This window comes from Delphinapterus leucas, chromosome 3 (assembly GCF_059928025.1).
Source record: "Delphinapterus leucas isolate spDelLeu-1000000601 "Yukka" chromosome 3, BTC_Dleu_Yukka2, whole genome shotgun sequence".
NCBI classification, from domain to species: Eukaryota; Metazoa; Chordata; class Mammalia; order Artiodactyla; family Monodontidae; genus Delphinapterus; species Delphinapterus leucas.
The window spans coordinates 79,688,097-79,708,362 of record NC_143131.1 but is presented as its reverse complement, the minus strand read 5'-3'; positions in this window follow the sequence as shown (position 1 = coordinate 79,708,362).

Below are 20,266 nucleotides of genomic sequence, written 5' to 3'. Positions count from 1 at the left end.
CGTGCATCCTCTACGAGTGGTTGTGCTTTTGTGTACTTTATAGAGTACAGTAGGACAGTGTCTTTATTTCAAGCCCAGGATGTCCGGAAGCAAGTGTAAAAGCAGCGGTGATGTAGCTGGTACAGTACTACCCAGACATCACTGGATCATTTTCTCAAGAGGGTAGATAGAATTGAATCCAGCAAGGAACCAGAACCTGTGCCATCAACGTCAGGCATGAGTGAGATTGCAGCTTGCCCTCCATCTCCTATTGCTGGCGATCCTTCAGCTCTAGCATCTCCCACCTTCTCTCCCTCCTCCAGTCAGTAACTCTTCTTGCCTGTTCACTCGATGCCAGCCGCTGTATGCCAGCTGTGGTACTGCACTACTATACTTGTCAAGGTCCTGTACTGTGAGATTAAAAGTGTTTTCTTTATTTTTTGTGTTTGTTTTTTATGTATTATTTTTGTGAAAAGTATTATAAACCTATTACGGTATGGTACTATATAGCCGATTCTTACTGTGTTAGTTGGGTACCTAGGCTGACTTTGTTGGACTTACAAGCAAATTGGATTCACGAACGTGCTCTCGGAATGGAACTCGTTTGTATGTAGGAGACTTACTGTATCCTGTTTGACCTGGATGCAATTGAGGGTAAGACAGTTAGCTCTGAAAAGTCCGAGGCAGCTCAAGAAAGGAGTAACAGCAAAATGGCAGGGAAATGGATAGGGTCAAAATGAGACCCCTCCCTGTGGATGGGCCTGGAGAATGGTTCAGGGAGGCTCTTGCGAGGAAAATTATTCTTCCTATTTACTCTCTCAGTTGCTTCATATCTTTCTTGGAATGCAGCATGGCCTAAAGAATAATATATAATCAGTCCATGGTGGCTTCAGAAAAGGTGACCTCATTGCCATCAAGAAGAGATCAGCTTAAAATGTAACAAAGGAGGTCTTTAGAACTCATTAGCTACTAAAAATCAACTATTTACCAGATAATGAAGGAGTCTTTTAATGTCCTTTGTTCATAACCACTCAAATTTCAGAGAATTTCTATCAAAAGTTCCAAATCTCATTGCTGGCTGTCATACGCTGAGATATGTGCTAATAGCTGCCTTCTGATTGTCTGTGGCTGATTGGTTTAGCTGATTCCCAGGCCACCTTTACCTTGTTTGGCAGCCTCAATTTCCCTAATAAGAAAGCACGTTAGTTAGTTAGTTAGTTTAAAGAGTTTGCTTTTTATTGAGACATGGCACTTATATGAAAATGTCTTATCAACTAAAGAGCCTAATAGTAGTGATTACCTTTTACAAAGATTGATTTAGTCTCCTATTTATGTGAGTGATTTCCTGGATCAGGCCAAGAATCACAATATTGTGAACTTGGTTCACAAATCACACAAGTTATTTTAGAACAAGAAAGGTATTGGGATGCTTTAAATTGCAAATTTATTTTGATCATAAAAAGTACTGGGTAAATGCCATAGAATTTCCATAGGACATCACCTCTTCTCTACTAGTGGAGTGTTGAACACAAGGGCTTTGGAGTTAAATGGCCTGGGTCCAAAGCTGTGTCAAGCACTTATGTCAATTAGTTAAGTTCTGTTGCCTCAGTTTCCCCATTTGTAAAATGACAATAATTAACGTACCTCCTACCTTGAAGAGTTATAGCTAGATCAAGTGACATGGCATGTGATAGGGCCTGGCATATAAGTACTCAGTATATATTAGTCATTACTCTTACTGATAGTGACCGATGTTAGCAGCAGCATCAGAGGAAACATTGCCAAATCTGATTAAGATTTTCAGAAATATCTTCCAGTATATTTGGAGCTGCTTATGAACTTTGAGACTATTTTGATGAAATCCTTAAATAAGAATCAGCAAGTATCCGTCGAAAGCCACTTTGATTTTTACTACTGGGGTTCGTGTTCTTCATAAACTAAGATAGTCCTTTGTTTTGCCTGAGAGTTAGTTGCAGGTTGCCCTGCTGAAGTATCCATGAGTTCTTTATCTCTGTGACATCATGGTGTTTTCAGGGAAACCTCACGCCTATGCCAGCTGCTTCTGTATACTGCAGCAGATAATAAGACCAGAAGATCTTATGGTCCGGCAACCTTTCTCACACCTCCTTTGCTGTGAAATGATTGGATGCAGTATTTGTGGCGTTAAACTGAGGCATATTAAAAATTGTAAGAGCTTACTTGCACAAAACTAGATTCCAGTGGACCAGTGCCAAAGCAGAAATGGTTAGCAGCACTCCACTGACAAACTCTGGGGTGGGGACAGGTTGGGAGGGGGTACTTTTATAGAGAAGAGGTAGAAGCAAAGTGAGGAAGTTATTTGACTGGTTATAGTTTTAGCCATTGCATTGTTTGGGCCAGACTTGTTGGCTGTTTGTGATTGGTTGTCCTTAGGTTTCCATTTCTTAACCTTGAGGCATTTATAGGCTTAAGCTTTGGTTTGCTTATGTAGGCTGCTAAGATAATAGAACCGCCTCAGACTAATGGCCTCCTTGTTTAACTCATTTGACAGTGGGAATTTATTAAAGGATTTTTGGCAGTTCAAAGAATTGTTACAAGGGCTGTAGAAATAAATAGACTTGTAAACTTCTCAGAAGACAACACCCACAATTTAGTCACAGAATCATGTCAGAATTGTGACCTTACAATAATTGCTCTCAGTAACCAGCTAGATGCCTCTGCCTACACTATTATTTTTTGGAAAAAAAAAAAAAAAGCCACAGCTACCTGAAGGCTGGTTACCATGGAGTGCTGCTCACTTCTGAATCAAAGTCCTACTTTAGCGCATGGATTAGCAGAGCAGCTTAGCTGTGAGGGAGGCTGGGTATTTGAGTGTACGTTCTTTGGGGCAGTGGGACTGCAAACATGAGACAGTCATTCTGAAGACGATAAACAGCTACCGAATGACACAGTCCCAGGAGGCTCTTCCACTTCCCTTTTTATCCGACTTCCCAGGATTCCAGAAAATTCCTTCTCGTGGAAGTCTTCTATAAACTGACTCTTGCCGAAGGAAACCTTCCTGATGCCCTAGACTACGCTGGGTTACCAGACGGTAATTCATAAGGGTGGGGGCATGTGTATTTCGCTCAGGGCTGTGTCCTTAGTATCTAACACAGGGTGCCTGGCACAGTAGCTATAAATTTGTTAAATGAATATAAGCTATTTATTCTGTAAATAAAAGCCTGTAATCCAGCCTAATATCACCACAACCAGACACCCAGGCCTGATTTATAATTAGGACATGTGAAATGCAGCCAGATTGGTAGATAATATGTATTTTGAGGATGTATTTTATCTCAAAATGATGCTAAATCACAAACTTGGGATGCCAGTCTATGTCAGGTAACTAGATCTTAGTTCAGCCCAACTGCTCAAGACACACAATATGCTGGCCATGCTTTTATACCATTTGGACTGTATTTTAAATTTCATATGTGAAAATCCCCCCCATACAGTAGCACAACCCTCTTGACCTTACTGATTTTATGAAGCTGAGGTCAGTAGATCAAAGTCATAGAAACCAGCCAACGTTGATGATCCCACAAAAACTACCAATAATACCAGTTATATTTATTAGGCTTGTTTTACAGTCGAAAAAGCACTTTCATATATATTATGCCATTGATCCTCAGAGCAATTCTGTACAGAAATCATGGCATGTATCAGCTCATTTCACACGTGAGAAAACTGAAGCTCAGTGAGTTTAAGTCACTTGCTGGGATCTTAACAGTGACCAGTAGAAGGGTCAAGGGAGGGGTCTAACATTCCGGCTCCGTCCGGGGCATTCTCCACATTACGAGGCAGCTAGAGTGACACTGAGGCACAGACTGTGTCCATTCTGGAGAGATATGAGCAGGGATCCCTCTCCCCACAGGGGAGAACATCCCTCCTGGTCCAGTCCATCTAACATCACAGAGCACAGTCTGGCAGTGCCAGGCAGCACAGTGGCCAGCAGAACTGTTCCCTGGTCTCAACACACACTTGCAGAAGAGCAGCTAGTAGCTGGGAGGGTGAAGACAAACCCTGGCCTGCTGTGCACTGCTGCCCTGTCACTCTGAGGGGCTTTGTGCTCAGGTGGAACAGAGCCCGAGAACAGGCCGGAAGGAAAAAGGAGAGTGCTCCTGTGTGGCTCAGAGCAAGTCAGCAAACATCTGATGCCTAATAAGCCAGGCTCCGTGCTAGTCATGGGGGTCCAGAGATGAGGAAAAAACTTCTGCTGGCTACAGTGTGTGTGTGTGTGTCTGTGTGTGTGTGTGTGTGTGTGTGTGTCTGTGTCTGTGTGTGTGTGTGTGTGTGTGTGTAGTGGGGAGGGTCATCCAACATAAGTTTCACCTTTTCATTTGGTGCATAGCAGCCAATAATATGTTTGGGTTTTTTTTTTAACATCTTTATTGGAATATAATTGCTTTACAATGGTGTGTTAGTTTCTGCTTTATAACAAAGTGAATCAGCTATACATATACATATATCCCCATATCTCCTCCCTCTTGAGTCTCCCTCCCACCCTCCTTATCCCACCCCTCTAGGTGGTCACAAACCACTGAGCTGATCTCCAGTGCTATGCAGCTGCTTCCAACTACCTATCGATTTTACATTTGGTAGTGTATATATGTCCATGGCACTCTCTCACTTTGTCCCAGCTTACCCTTCCCCCTCCCCATATCCTCAAGTCCATTCTCTAATAGGTCTGCATCTTTATTCCCATCCTGCCTCTAGGTTCTTCGTAACCTTTTTTTTTCTTTTTTTTTAGATTCCATATATATGTGTTAGCATACGGTATTTGTTTTTCTCTTTCTGACTTACTTCACTCTGTATGACAGACTCTAGGTCCATCCACCTCACTACAAATAACTCAATTTCATTTCTTTTTACAGCTGAGTAATATTCCATTGTATATATATGCCACATCTTCTTTATCCATTCATCTATCGATGGACACTTAGGTTGTTTCCATGTCCTGGCTATTGTAAATAGAGCTGCAGTGAACATTGTGGTACATGACTCTTTCTGAATTATGGTTTTCTCAGGGTATGTGCCCAGTAGTGGAACTGCTGGGTCATATGGTAGTTCTATTTTTAGTTTTCTAAGGAACCTCCATACTGTTCTCCATAGTGGCTGTATCAATTGCATTGCCACCAACAGTGCAAGAGGGTTCCCTTTTCTCCACACCCTCTCCAGCATTTATTGTTAGTAGATTTTTGGATGATGGCCATTCTGAATGGTGTGAGATGATACCTCATTGTAGTTTTGATTTGCATTTCTCTAATGATTAGTGATGTTGAACATACTTTGATGTGTTTGTTGGCAATCTGTATGTCTTCTTTGGAGAAATGTCTATTTAGGTCTTCTGCCCATTTTTGGATTGGGTTGTTTGTTTTTCTGATATTGAGCTGCATGAGGTGCTTGTAAATTTTGGAGATTAATCTTTTGTCAGTTTTTTCATTTGCAAATATTTTCTCCCATTCTGAGGGTTGTCTTTTCACCTTGTTTATGGTTTCCTTTGCTGTGCAAAAGCTTTTAAGTTTCATTAAGTCCTATTTGTTTATTTTTGCTTTTATTTCCATTTCTTTAGGAGGTGGGTCAAAAAGGATCTTGCTGTGATTTATGTCATAGAGTGTTCTGCCTATATTTTCCTCTGAGAGTTTGATAGTGTCTGGCCTTACGTTTAGGTCTTTAATCCATTTTGAGTTTATTTTTGTGTATGGTGTTAGGGAGTGTTCTAATTTCATTCTTTTACATGTAGCTGTCCAGTTTATCCAGCACCACTTATTGAAGAGACTGTTTTTTCTCCATTGTATATTCTTGCCTCCTTTAACCAAAATAAGGAGACCATATGTGCATGGGTTTATCTCTGGGTTTTCTATCCTGTTCCATTGATCTATATTTCTGTTTTTGTTCCAGTACCATACTGTTTTGATGACTGTAGCTTTGTAGTATAGTCTTAAGTCAGGGAGCCTGATTCCTCCAGCTCTGTTTTTCTTTCTCAAGATTGTTTTGGCTATTTGGGGTCTTTTGTGCTTCCATACAAATTGTGAAATTTTTTGTTCTAGTTCTGTGACAAATGCCAGTGGTAGTTTTATAGGGATTGCATTGAATCTGTAGATTGCTTTGGGTAGAAGAGTCATTTTCACAATGTTGATTCTTCCAATCCAGGAACATGGTATATCTCTCCATCTATTTGTATCATCTTTAATTTCTTTCATCAGTGTCTTATAGTTTTCTGCATACAGGTCTTCTGTCTCCTTAGGTAGGTTTATGTCTAAGTACTTTAATCTTCTTGTTGCAATGGTAAATGGAAGTGTTTCCTTAATTTCTTTTTCAGATTTTTCATCATTAATGTATAGGAATGCAAGAGATTTCTGTGCATTAATTTGCTGCTACTTTACTAAAATTCATTGATTAGCTCTAGTAGATTTCTGGTAGCATCTTTAGGATTCACTATGTATAGTATCATGTCATCTGCAAACAGTGACAGCTTTACCTCTTTTCTGATTTGGATTCCTTTTATTTCCTTTTCTTCTCTGATTGCTGTGGCTAAAACTTTCAAAAGTATGTTGAATAATAATGGTGAGAGTGGGAAACCTTGTCTTGCTCCTGATCCAATTGGAAATGCTTTCAGTTTTTCACCATTGTGGACAATGTTGGCTGTGGGTTTGTCATATATGGTCTTTATTATGTTGAGGAAAGTTCCCTCTGTGCCTACTTTCTGGAGGGTTTTTATCATAAATGGGTGTTGGATTTTGTCAAAAGCTTTTTCTGCATCTATTGAGATGATCATATGGTTTTTATTCTTCAGTTTGTAAATATGCTGTATCACATTGATTGATTTGCATATATTGAGGAACCCTTGCATTCCTGGAATAAACCCCTCTTGATTACAGTTTATGATCCTTTTAATGTGCAGTTGGATTCTGTTTGCTAGTATTTTGTTGAGGATTTTTGCATCGATGTTCATCACTGATATTGGCCAGTAGTTTTCTTTCTTTGTGACATCTTTGTCTGGTTTTGGTATCAGGGTGATGTTGGCCTCGTAGAATGAGTTTGGGAGTGTTCCTCCCTCTGCTGTATTTTGGAAGAGTTTGAGAAGGATAGGTGTTAGCTCTTCTCTAAATGTTTGATAGAATTCACCTGTGAAGCCATCTGGTCCTGGGCTTTTGTTTGTTGGAAGATTTTTTTTTTTTTTTTTTTTTTGCGGTACGCGGGCCTCTCACCGCTGTGGCCTCTCCCGTTGCAGAGCACAGGCTCCGGACGCGCAGGCCCAGCGGCCATGGCCCACGAGCCCAGCCGCTCCGCGGCATGCGGGATCCTCCCAGACCAGGGCACGAACCCGTGTCCCCTGCATCGGCAGGCGGACTCTCAACCACTGCACCACCAGGGAAGCCCCTGTTGGAAGATTTTTTAATCACAGTTTCAATGTCAGTGCTTGTGATTGGTCAGTTTATATTTTCTATTTCTTCCTGGTTCAGTCTCGGAAGGCTGTGCTTTTCTAAGAATTTGTCTATTACTTCCAAGTTGTCCATTTTATTGGCATATTGTTGCTTGTAGTAATCTTTCATGTTCCTTTGTATTTCTGCAGTGTCAGTTGTTAGTTCTCCTTTTTCATTTCTAATTCTATTGACTTGAGTCTTCTCCTTTTTTTTCTTGATGAGTATGGCTAATGTTTATCAATTTTGTTTATCTTCTCAGAAAATCAGCTTTTAGTTTTATTGATCTTTGCTGTCGTTTCCTTCATTTCTTTTTCATTTATTTCTGATCTGATCTTTATGATTTCTTTCCTTCTTCTAACTTTGGGGTTTTTTTGTTCTCCTTTCTCTAATTGCTTTAGGTGTAAGGTTAGGTTGTTTATTTGAGATGTTTGTTGTTTCTTGATGTAGGATTGTATTGCTATAAAATTCCCTCTTAGAACTGCTTTGGCTGCATCCCATAGGTTTTGGATCATCGTGTTTTCGTTGTCCTTTGTTACTAGGTATTTTTTGATTTCCTCTCTGATTTCTTCAGTGATCTCTTGATTTTTAAATAGTGTATTGTTTAACCTCCATGTGTTTGTATTTTTCACAGATTTTTTTCCTGCAATTGATATCTAGTCTCCCAGCATTGTGGTCAGAAAGATACTTGATATGATTTCAGTTTTCTTAAATTTACCAAGGCTTGTTTTGTGACCGGAGATAGAATCCATCCTGGAGAATGTTCCATGAGCAGTTGAGAAGAAAGTGTATTCTGTTGATTTTGGATGGAATGTCCTATAAATATCAATTAAGTCCATCTTGTTTAATGTATCATTTAAAGCATGTGTTTCCTTATTTATTTTTATTTTGGATGATCTGTCCATTGGTGCAAGTGGGGTGTTAAAGTCCCCTACTATGATTTTGTTACTGTTGATTTCCCCTTTTATGGCTGTTAGCATTTGCCTTATGTATGAAGCACAGAGGTGCTTCTGTGTTGGGTGAATAAATATTTACAATTGTCCTGTGTTCTTCTTGGATTGATCCCTTGATCATTATGTAGTGTCCTTCTCTGTCTCTTGTAATAGTCTTTATTTTAAAGTCTATTTTGTCTGATATGAGAATTGCTAGTTCAGCTTTATTTTGATTTCCATTTGCACGGAATATCTTTTTCCATCCCCTCACTTTCAGTCTGTATGTGTCCCTAGGTCTGAAGTGGGTCTCTTGTATTTGTTTTGTTTTGTTTTACATCTTTATTGGAGTATAATTGCTTTACAATGATGTGTTATTTTCTGCTTATAACAAAGTGAATCAGTTATACATATACACATGTCCCCATATCTCTTCCCTCTTGCATCTCCCTCCCTCCCACCCTCCCTATCCCACCCCTCTACGTGGTCACAAAGCACCGAGCTGATCTCCCTGTGCTATGCGGCTGCTTCCCACTAGCTATCTACTTTATGTTTGGTAGTGTATATATGTCCATGCCACTCTCTCGCTTTGTTACAGCTTACCCTTCCCCCTCCTGATATCCTCAAGTCCATTCTCTAGTAGGTCTGTGTCTTTATTCCCGTCTTACCCCTAGGTTCTTCATGACATTTTTTCCCTTAAATTCCATATATATGTGTTAGCATACGGTATTTGTCTTTCTCTTTCTGACTTACTTCACTCTGTATGACAGACTCTAGGTCCATCCACCTCATTACACATAGCTCAATTTCGTTTCTTTTATGGCTGAGTAATATTCTTGTAGACAGCATATATACGGGTCTTATCTTTGTATTCATTCAGCCAGTCTATGTCTTTTGGTTGGAGCATTTAATCCATTTACATTTAAGGTAATTATTGATATGTATGTTCCTATTACCATTTTCTTAATTGATTTGGGTTTGTTATTGTAGGTCTTTTCCTTCTCTTGTGTTTCCTGCCTAGAGAAGTTCCTTTAGCATTTGTTGTAAAGGTGGTTTGGTGGTGCTGAATTCTCTTAGCTTTTGCTTCTCTTTAAAGGTTTTCATTTCTCCATCGAATCTGAATGAGATCCTTGCTGGGTACAGTAATCTTAGTTGTAGGTTTTTCCCTTTCATCACTTTAAATATGTCCTGCCACTTGCTTCTGTCTTGCAGAGTTTCTGCTGAAAGATCAGCTGTTAACCTTATGGGGATACCCTTGTATATTTTTTGTTGTTTTTTCCTTGCTGCTTTTAATATTTTTTTTGTATTTAATTTTTGGTAGTTTAATATGTGTCTTGGCATATTTCTCCTTGGATTTATCCTATGTGGTACTCTCTGCACTTCCTAGACTTGATTAACTATTTCCTTTCCCATATTAGGGAAGTTTTCAACTATAATCTCTTCAAATATTTTCTCAGACCCTTTCTTTTTCTTCTCTTCTTCTGGGACCCCCAGAATTCAAATGTTGGTGTATTCAATGTTGTCCCAGGGGTCTCTGAGAAAAGAATTCTTTTCATTCTTTTTTCTTTCTTCTGCTCTGCAGTAGTTATTTCCACTATTTTATCTTCCAGGTCACTTATCTTTTCTTCTGCCTCAGTTATTGTGCTATTGATTCCTTCTAGAGAATTTTATATTCATTTATTGTGTTGTTCATCATTGTTTGCTCTTTAGTTCTTCTAGATCCTTGTTAAATGTTTTTTTGTATTTTCTCCATTCTATTTCCAAGATTTTGGATCATCTTTACTATCATTACTCTGAATTCTTTTTCAGGTAGACTGCCTGTCTCCTCTTCAATTGTTTGGTCTGGTGGGGTTTTGTCTAGCTCCTTTGTCTGCTGTGTGTTTCTCTGTCTTCTCATTTTGCTTAACTTAGTGTGTTTGGGGTCTCCTTTTTGCAGACTGCAGGTTTGTAGTTCACATTGTTTTGGGTGTCTGCCCCCAGTGGCTAAGTTTGGTTCCTTGGGTTGTGTTGGCTTCCTGGTGGAGGGGACTAGTGCCTGTGTTCTGGTGGATGAGGCTGGATCTTGTCTTTCTGGTGGGCAGGACCGTGTCCGGTGGTGAGTTTTGGAGTGTCTGTGTCCTTATTATGATTTTAGGCAGCCTTTCTGCTAGTGAGTGGGGTTGTATTCCTGTCTTGCTAGCTGTTTGGCAAAGTGTGTCCAGCACTGTAGCTTGCTGGTCATTTAGTGCAGCTGGGTCTTGGTTTTGAGATGGAGATCTCTGGGAGATTTTCGCCATTTGATATTACATGGAGCTGGGAGGTCTCTGGTGGACCAATGTTCTGGACTTGGCTCTCCCACCTCAGAGGCAGAGGCCTGACACCCGGCTGGAGCACCAAGACCCTGTCACCCAGACGGAAAAAGAGAAAAAGGAAAAAGATATATATATCGTTGCTCCCAAAGTCCACCATCTCAATTTGGGATGATTCGTTGTGTATTCAGTATTCCCCAGATGCAGGGTGTATCAAGTTGATTTTGGAGATTTAATCCACTGCTCCTGAGGCTGCTGGGAGAAATTTCCCTTTCTCTTCTTTGTTCGCACAGCTGGTGGGGTTCAGCCTTGTATTTGGCCCTGCCTCTGCATGTAGGTCGCCTGAGGGCGTCTGTTCTTTGCTCAGGCAGGACGCGGTTAAAGGAGCAGCTGATTCTGGGGCTCTGTCTCACTCAGGCCAGGCGGGGAGGGGTACAGATGCGGGGCGAGCCTGCGGCGGCAGGGGCCAGCATGACGTTGCACCAGCCTGAGGTGCGCCGTGCATTCTCCTGGGGAAGTTATCCCTGGATCACGGGACCCTGGCATTGGTGGTCTGCACAGGCTCCCGGGAGGGGCAGTGTGGATAGTGATCTGTGCTTGCACACAGGCTTCTTGGTGGCTGCAGCAGCAGCCTTAGCATCTCATGCCTGTGTCTAGTGTCCGCGCTGATAGCCGCGACTCGCGCCCATCTCTGGAGCTCATTTAGGAGGTGCTCTGAATCCCCTTGCACACCGCAAAACAATGGCTTTTTGCCTCTTAGGCAGGTGCAGACTTTTCCCCGGACTCCCTCCCAGATAGCTGTGGCACACTAGCCCCTTCAGGCTGTGTTCACACAGTCAACCCCAGTCCTCTCCCTCAGATCTGACCTCCGAAGCCCGAGCCTCAGCTCCCAGCTCCACCCATCCCGGCAGGTGAGCAGACAGTTTCTCTCGTGCTGGTGCGTGCTGGTCTGCACCCATCCTCTGTGGGGGAATCTCCCCACTTTGCCCTCCGCGCCCCTTTTGCTGCGCTCTCCTCCGTGGGTCCGAAGCTTTCCCCTTCGCCACCCCCAGTCTCTGCCCGCGAAGGGGCTTCCTAGTGTGTGGAAACCTTTCCTCCTTCACAGCTCCCTCCCACTGGTACAGGTCCCGTTCCTATTCTTTTGTCTGTTTTTTCTTTTGCCCTACCCAGGTACGTGGGAGGTCTGAGGTCTTCTGCCAGCATGCAGTAGGTGTTCTGTAGGAGTTGGTCCACATGTAGATGTATTTCTGATGTATTTGTGGGGAGGAAGGTCATCTCCACGTCTTACTCTTCTGCCATATTGAAGGTCTCCCCCAATATTATGTCTTGAAGGAGCAGTTTTCAGAGCCAGACTTCTTAGAATTATTTGGTGGCTGCTACCATTTGATTTGTGTGTGCCTATGAACCAAGGACACAGGGGAGTTTTAAAATGAGAGCAACTTGCTGGTATTCCACTTTGTTATTCTTTCTTTTCTCACTTTTATTCCCTTGTTGGTCTTCGATTCTGGGCATGAAATATTAGTTGTGTTGACAATTTATTTACATACCATGATTAATCTAAGTTAGGGGCTTCTCTGGGCTCTATTAAAACAGCACGTCTAACAAATGAAATGCTGGCCCAGGGGAGCAATTTCATGTACCGTAAATCTAGTTAACTCTGTTATTGAAGATAAATGCTGTCAGCCAGATTTAAGGCTCAGAGATACCTGAGAGATACTCAGTATTCGCTGGCATAAACCCCAAGTTGAATGGCTGCCACCAGTCATCAGTTTACTCTTTCAAGGTCATCAGGTGCAATTACATGAAGAGGAAGTTTATGAATGTACTCGTGGCTCAATGTTTGCTGTAACCAAATTGGTCTCCCATTGTGGCTTAACAGCAAAAACATGTAGAATTTACAGTTCAGACTCTTTGCCCTTCCAACTGGCTTTTCCTTGTTCTTGCTTTCACAGCTTCCCACCTCACCTTTGCCCTCTGACCCGTTTTGAACACATACTGGGGACCTGATCTTGGCTTTATCGTTTGGACCTGATTTTTAGATATTTTCCCTCTGACCCCACCTTTTTTCTTCCTTACTCTTTGCCCTAGTCCCTAGGGACCTGTTGTCTAGGCCTGGATATAAAATACATTATATTCAGTCAGGATTAAGATAGGCTGAATAAATATATTTTCTCACCAAATACGTGGCTTTTAAGGTTATTTTGAACTAATGGGAAATGATACTGTATTATCGCTGTGGTTCTATCCCTAACAGCTCAAAAGCAAGAGGCATAGAGTATAGAGTAGTAATTTATATAGTCTCTGGAGACAGCCTACTTGGATCTGGAACTCACGTCTGTATTTCTTGGCTATAACTTTGGGAAAGTCACTTAATTTTTCTGTGCTCAGTTTCCTCATCTGTATAGTGGGAATGATGATAAGCTAGCTGCTTCACAGGGTTACATGAGAAATATTAACTATTTGTGTTACAATTTATTGTTGTAGTTCCTTACAGAAAAAATTTATTGAGGGTTTTCTATGTCAGGCATTATGCTAGATGTTGAGGATAAAGTGAGCACAAGATGCAATTTCTTCCCCCAAAGTGCTCACTTCTATTGGGAGAAAGAAACAAAAAGGCAGCAATAACCTAGTGTCATAAGTCTGTGGGAGGAGTAAGACAAGATGCTTTGAGAACACATAGGAGCCTAACTTAACCCAGCCCTGGGCAATCCAGGAAGGCTTCTTTGAGGAAGTGACATGACGCTAAGTCCTGAAAGATGAGAAGGTGTGAGCCAGGCAGAGTGGATATTGCGCTGTAAGCAAAGAGAGCAACACATGCAGAGGTTTGGAGGCAGAAGAAAGGATAGGTCACACTCGGAGGAACAGTAAGTGGTTCCATGGAGCAATTGTGGTAGAGCCTTGGACGAGAAAGGTGTATAAGGATGAGGCTCTGAGGGAAGGAGCCAGCGGAGGGCATCAGGAGGACGGATGGAAATCAGGGTCTGGAGAGGGGAGATAGAAGAAGTGGCTGGTCAGTGTCCACAAGGTCCAGAAGAGGTAACAGATGGAAAACCCAGCAGAAGAGTGAAATGAGTCAAATAAGGGTATTTACATCAGAAAACTGGTGGTACCCATTTCACAAGGTGTTACATGGGAGAGACCAGTGAAGACAGTGCCCCACTGAGAACAGTGCCGGAGACGGGGAAAGGGGAATGGACCAAGGGCTGCTGGAGGAGCCAGCTATGGATCTGCAGCCAAAGGCTAATTAACGGAATGAGGGCAACAGAGCAGAAGCAGCAGCCACGCTGGTATGAGTAGTTCCAGCGAGCTGTGAACTAGCTCTTTCACTGTTCCTGAGCACAGGATGGGTGCTGGGATGTGAGGGAGGCTTCGAGTGTGCTGAGAGCAAGGTGGAAGTTGATGTCAAGTTGCTCAAACTGTATTAGCCTGAAATATGTTCCTACCGCAGAGAGGCTAATAATTTGTCTCTTTCCAAATTAATAGTCTTCAAATATTTGTCCAAAATGTATTTGTAGAGAAGGTTGACGACTGCATTTGAGGAAAGGAAAATAGTTTTTCCCCAACTGTCCCAGCAATTCACCTGTGGCCCACGGTGATTCCCAGCACTATACTTAACAAGACCCACTCTTTCTTAGATGAGTCATGCACGTTGCTTGAGGTCTCATCCTATTTTTCACCTCAGGAATTTTAACACTGTTCCTCCTAACTCCATACAGTTGTCTTCTTGACAAAAGTTTCAGCATATGTAATTTCCCCCATCATGTGACATTTGCAGTGATGTTTTACCTCGGGGTGACATTAACGATATTTAATACTCAGTACTATACACATACCATAGACCAATCAGAATGGTGGCTGCCTTAGTGCAGAGCAAGGCCTGGATGCCCTGCTGGGCCAGACATTAAACCTTCTATTTCTGGTTGGTGAAGAAGTCCAGAGGTGGGTAAGCTGGGATGGGGGACTTCTGGAAGTCCCAGGGGAGAAACTAGGGAGACCAGAATGGTGGTCTAGAGATGTGGGCTCAGGAAAACCGTATGGAAGTATTTCAACATTTTAACTACTGGAACAATTACGCTATGCATATCTGTTAAATATCAGTGCTAGTTTTGACACGCATCAAAGGTTGGTACCGTGGTAAACTACTTAGCTCTATTATTTTCTGAGTCCAGCTGTGGGCTTCCATGATGCTGAGAGGAGATGTGCAGGGGCAGAAAGGCAGAGAGATAATCCACCTGTGATGCGTTGGGTTTATACTTGAGAAGGAAAACACATCCCCACAAACACATACGTGTGTACATGTGTGCATGTGTGTGTGTGTATTTGCACTAATTACCAGAGAACTGAAAATTCCCTTCCTCTGTATCTTTCTATTCCCTCTTACCTACAAGACCAAGAAGGAGATGTCTTGGAACTCAAATTCACTTGACTGTGAAAGCAGATCTAAGTGTAGCTCAAGCCCTTAAGTGAAAGAGGTAGAAATAACCCCAAAGTGGCCAAAATTCTGCTGCCATCTCCTCTGGTGGTGAGCCAAAGCTTAAAAACTGCATCACCATTTTTTTTTTTTTTGAGCAAAATGGCTGGTTGCTGTGAGTCACAGAGAAGAGCCATAGTCTTTATCTTAAAATCAGAGGTTGCTATGCAAAATCACTAGGGAACCCCCAGGGGCAGCTTTGATCTGGTCACACCTCTGCCCACCCACTTGGGTTGACTTTTCCTCCAAAGCCTTCCTGTTACACAGTTTTTCAAGAGTGAGAGATTCAATGTATCCTGTGAAAATAGTTTTGACAGAATTACTGTTTACATTTTTGCAGCTCAAGTGCATGGGATATTTCTTCAACTTTCCTCATCACAGGCAACAAGACTTAGTGGTGAGTACTTTCATTATGTTGTTATTATAATAATGACAATGCAAACATGTAATCTGTTCTCCTATCCCATGTGTTTCTTTAATGCTAATTCACTCAAATGAATTGTGTTATAAAATAAACTGAAACATATTAAAACTGTTGAGAGTTTAAGCAACAATTTGAATCAGGCCTCATCAAACCAGAAGTGTCCAGCATGCTCTACCAACAGGAGCTGGGGGAAAGACTTTTTTTTTTTTAATTAATTAATTAATTAATCTATTTTTGGCTGTGTTGGGTCTTCATTACTGTGTGCGGGCTTTGTCTAGTTGTGGCGAGCAGGGGCTACTCTTTGTTGTGGTGCGTGGGCTTCTGGTTGCCTCTCCTGCTGCGGAGCATGGGCTCTAGGTATGTGGGCTTCAGTAGCTGTGGCACGCGGGCTCAGCTGTTGTGGCTCATGCGCTCCAGAGCGCAGGCTCAGTAGTTGGGGTGCATGGGCCTAGTTGCTCCCTGGCATGTGGGATCTTCCCGGACCAGGGCTCGGACCCGTGTCCCCTGCACTGGCAGGTGGATTCCCAGCCACTACGCCATCAGGGAAGCCCCTAGGGGAAAGACTTTAACAGAGGAGTGGAAGCAAAGCAAGGAAATTATTTGATTGGCTATAGTTTAAGCAGTTGCTTTATTTGGGGAAGACTAGTTGGCTGTTTGTGATTGGTTTCCTTAGGTTTTCATTTCTTAACCTTGAGACATTTACAGGCTTAGGTTTTGGTTTGCTTAGTAGTCTGCTAACATGTTAGAGCCACCTCATTCTGTTGGCTTCGTTGTTTGATTAACTTAACATATGTATTTGTAAATTGGAGAATGGGGTCAGTATGCTGTGGAAGTTGAGTGGGTTCATACATAATTTTCCTCGGCATGTTAATGTTTTAAAGCCAAGCTTTCTCACAATTAGAGAAAAAGCTTCTCAGTATATTAAAACTTAAGATAAAAACTAAAAATTCTGCAGAAATACCTTTCCTTTGTATAAAATGTGGCTTGTTATAGGCTTCAAGAATTGCTGCATTTTCTACGTTAAGCTCTCTGGGCAGCTGCAGGTAGAGAGGAAGAAGCCAAAAGATATTTACTCCATGTTAAAAGAGAAATTAATGATAAATTAGGCTGTTCTTTGATTGTATTTTAAGTTTTGGATAAACTGATTTCTATGGAACTGTCTTCAAGGACATTCATTTCAAAAGTAGAAGGAAGCATGATTTTAGTGTAAAAGGCCATACAATTTGAATGATTGAGATTCTATGTCAAATGCCCATGGAAATTTAACCATACTAGCATAATTTCTTATTAGGATTCTAACTGGTTTTGTTAGGGTGCTGATTTCAAAGTTGCATTTTTTTAATTGAGATATAGTTGATTATATTAGTTTGGGTATACAACATAGTGATTCAAAATGTTGATAAACTCCATATAAAGTTATTATAAAATATTGGTTATATTCTATGCACTGTACAATATATCCTTGTAGCTTAATTATTTTATACATAGTAGTTTGTGCCTCTTAATATCCTACCCCTATCCTGACCCTCCCCTCTCCCCTCTCCCTACCGGTAACTGATAGTTTGTTCTCTATATCTGTGAGCTTGTTTCTGTTTTGTTATGTTCATTCATTTGTTTTATTTTGTAGATTCCACCTATAAGTGATAACATACAGTATTTGCCTTTTTCTGTCTGACTTATTTCACTAAGCATAATATGCTCCAGGTCCATTCCACATTGTTGCAAATGGCAAAATTTTCATTCTTTTATGGCTGAGTAGTATTCCATTTTATATATACACCATATCTTCTTTATCCATTCATTTGTTGATGAATGCTATGTTGCTTCCATTATAAATAATGCTGCTATGAACATTGGGGTACATTTATCTTTTCCAATTAGTGTTTTCTTTTTCTTCCCCCAAGAATCTTTTTCTTCAGATACATACCCAGGAATAAAATTGGTGCATCATATTGTAGTTCTATTTTTAATTTTTTGAGGAGCATCCATACCATTTTCCATAGTGGATGTAGAAATTTATATTCCCACCAACAGTGTACAAGGGTTCCCTTTTCTCCACATCCTCACCAACATCTGTTATCTGTTATTGTGGTCTTTTTGATGATAGCCATTCTGATACATGTGAGGTGATATCTCATTGTGGTTTTGATTTGCATTTCTCTAATAACTTGTGATGTTGAGCATCTTTTCATGTGCCTGTTAGCTATCTGTATGCCTTCTTTGGAAAAATGTCTACTCAGGTCTTCTGCCCATTTTTCAATTGGGTTTTTTTTTTGATATTGAATTTTATGAGCTGTTTATATATTTTGGATATTATCCCTTTATTGGTCATATTATTTGCAAATACTTTCTCCCATTCTGTATGTAGTCTTTTCATTCTGTCTATGGTTTCCTTTGCTGTGCAAAAGCTTTTAAGTTTAATTAGGTCCTATTTATTTTTGCTTTTGTTTCCTTTGCCTTAGGAAACAGACTCAAAAAAATATTGCTACGATTTTTGTCAAAGTGTATTCTGCCTATGTTTTCGTCTAGGAGTTTTATGGTTTACAGTCTTACATTTAGATATTTAATCCATTTTGAGTTTACTTTTTTTAATGGTATGAGAAAATGTTCTAACTTCATTCTTTTACATGTAGCTGTCTAGTTTTTCCAGCACCACATATTGAAGAGAATGTCTTTTCCCCATTGTGTATTCTTACCTCCTTTGTTGTAGATTAATTGACCATAAGTGCATTGGTTATTTCTGGGCTCTCTCTTCTGTTCCATTGATCTATGATCTGTTTTTGTGTTAGTACCATACTGTTTTGATTACTGTAGCTTTGTAGTATGGTGTGAAGTCAGGGAACATGATACCTCCAGCTCTGTTCTTCTTCTCAAGTTTGCTTTAGCTATTCTGGATCTTTTGTGTTTCCATACAAATTTTAGGTTTGTTCCATTTCTATGAAAAATATCATTGGTATTTTGGTAAAGATTGCATTGAACCCATAGATTGCCTTGGGTAATATGGTCATTTTAACAACTTAAATTCTTCCAATCCATGCACACAGTATAGCTTTCCATCTGTTTGTGTCCTTAATTTCTTTCATCAGCGTCTTATATTTTTCTAAGAACAAGTCCTTTACCTCCTTAGGTAGGTTTATTCCTAGGTATTTTATTCTCTTTGATGTGATGGTAAATGTATTGTTTTTCTTAATTTCTCTTTCTGATAGGTCATTGTTAGTATATAGAAATGCAATACATTTCTTTATATTAATATTGTATCCTGCAACTTTACCAAGTTCATTGACAAGATCTAGTAGTTTTCTGGTGGTGTCTTTAGGATTTTCTATGTATTGTATCATCTGTAAATGAAGTCAGGTTTACTTCTTCCTTTCTGATTTGGATTCCTTCTATTTCTTTTTCTTGTCTGATTATTGTGGCCAGGACTTACCTTACTATGTTGAATAAAAGTGGCAGGAGTGTGCATTTTTGTCTTGTCCCTGATCTCAGAAGGAATGCTTCCAGTTTTTCACCATTGAGTATGATGTTAGCTGTGGGCTTATCATAGACAGCCTTTACTATGTTGAGGCATGTTCCTTTATACCCACTTTGTGGAGAGTTTTTATCATAAATGGATGATGAATTTTGTAAAAAGTTTCATCTGCATCTATTGAGATAATCATATGGTTTTTATTCTTCATTTTGTTAATGATGTGTATTACATTGATTGGTTTGTGAATATTGGACCATCCTTGCATCCCTGGAATAAATCTCACTTGATCGTGGTGTATGATCCTTTTAATGTATTATTGCATTTGTTTGGTTAATATTTTGTTGGAGAATTTTTACATCTATGTTCATCAGTGATATTGGCCTATAATTTCCTTTTTTTGTGTGATAGCTTTGGTTTTGATATCAGGGTAATACTGGCCTTGTAGAATGAGTTCAGAAGAGTTCCTTCCTCTGAAAACCTTTGAAATAGTTTGAGAAGGATAGGTGTTAACTCTTCTGTAAATGTTCGGTAGAATTTACCTGTGAAGCCATCTGGCCCTGGATGTTTGTTTGTTGGGAGATTTATTACTGATTCAATTTCATTACTAGTAATTGTTCTGTTCATATTTTCTATTTCTTCCTGGTTCAGTCTCAAGAGAGTGTACATTTCTAGGTATTTGTCCATTTCTTCTAGGTTGTCCATTTTATTGCTGCATGGTTGTTTGTACTAGTCTTATATGATCCTTTGTGTTTCTTTGGTGTTGGTTGTAACTTCTTTTTTGTTTCTGATTTTATTGCTTTGGGCCCTCTCCTTTTTTCTTGATGAGTCTGGCTAAAAGTTTATCAGTTTTGTTTATTTTTCCAAACAACCAGCTCTTAGTTTCATTGATCTTTTCTATTGTTTTTTGGGTTTGTTTTTGTCTCCATTTCATTTATTTCTTCTCTGATCTTTCTTTTTTTCTTTCCACTCACTTTGGGTTTTGTTTGCTCTTCTTTTTCTAGCTCTTTTAGGTTAAAGTTAGGTTGTTTATTTGAGGTTTTCCTTGTCTCCTGCAGCAGGCTTGTATCACTATAAACTTCCCTCTTAGAACTGCTTTTGCTGCATCCTATACATATTTGATTCTTGTGTTTCATATTCATTTATCTCCAGGTATTTTTTAATTTCTCCTTTGATTTATTTAGTGATCCATTTGTTGTTTAATAGCATATTGCTTAGCCTCCATGTGTTTGCGGTTTTTTTTTATAGTTGATTTCTAGTCTCATAG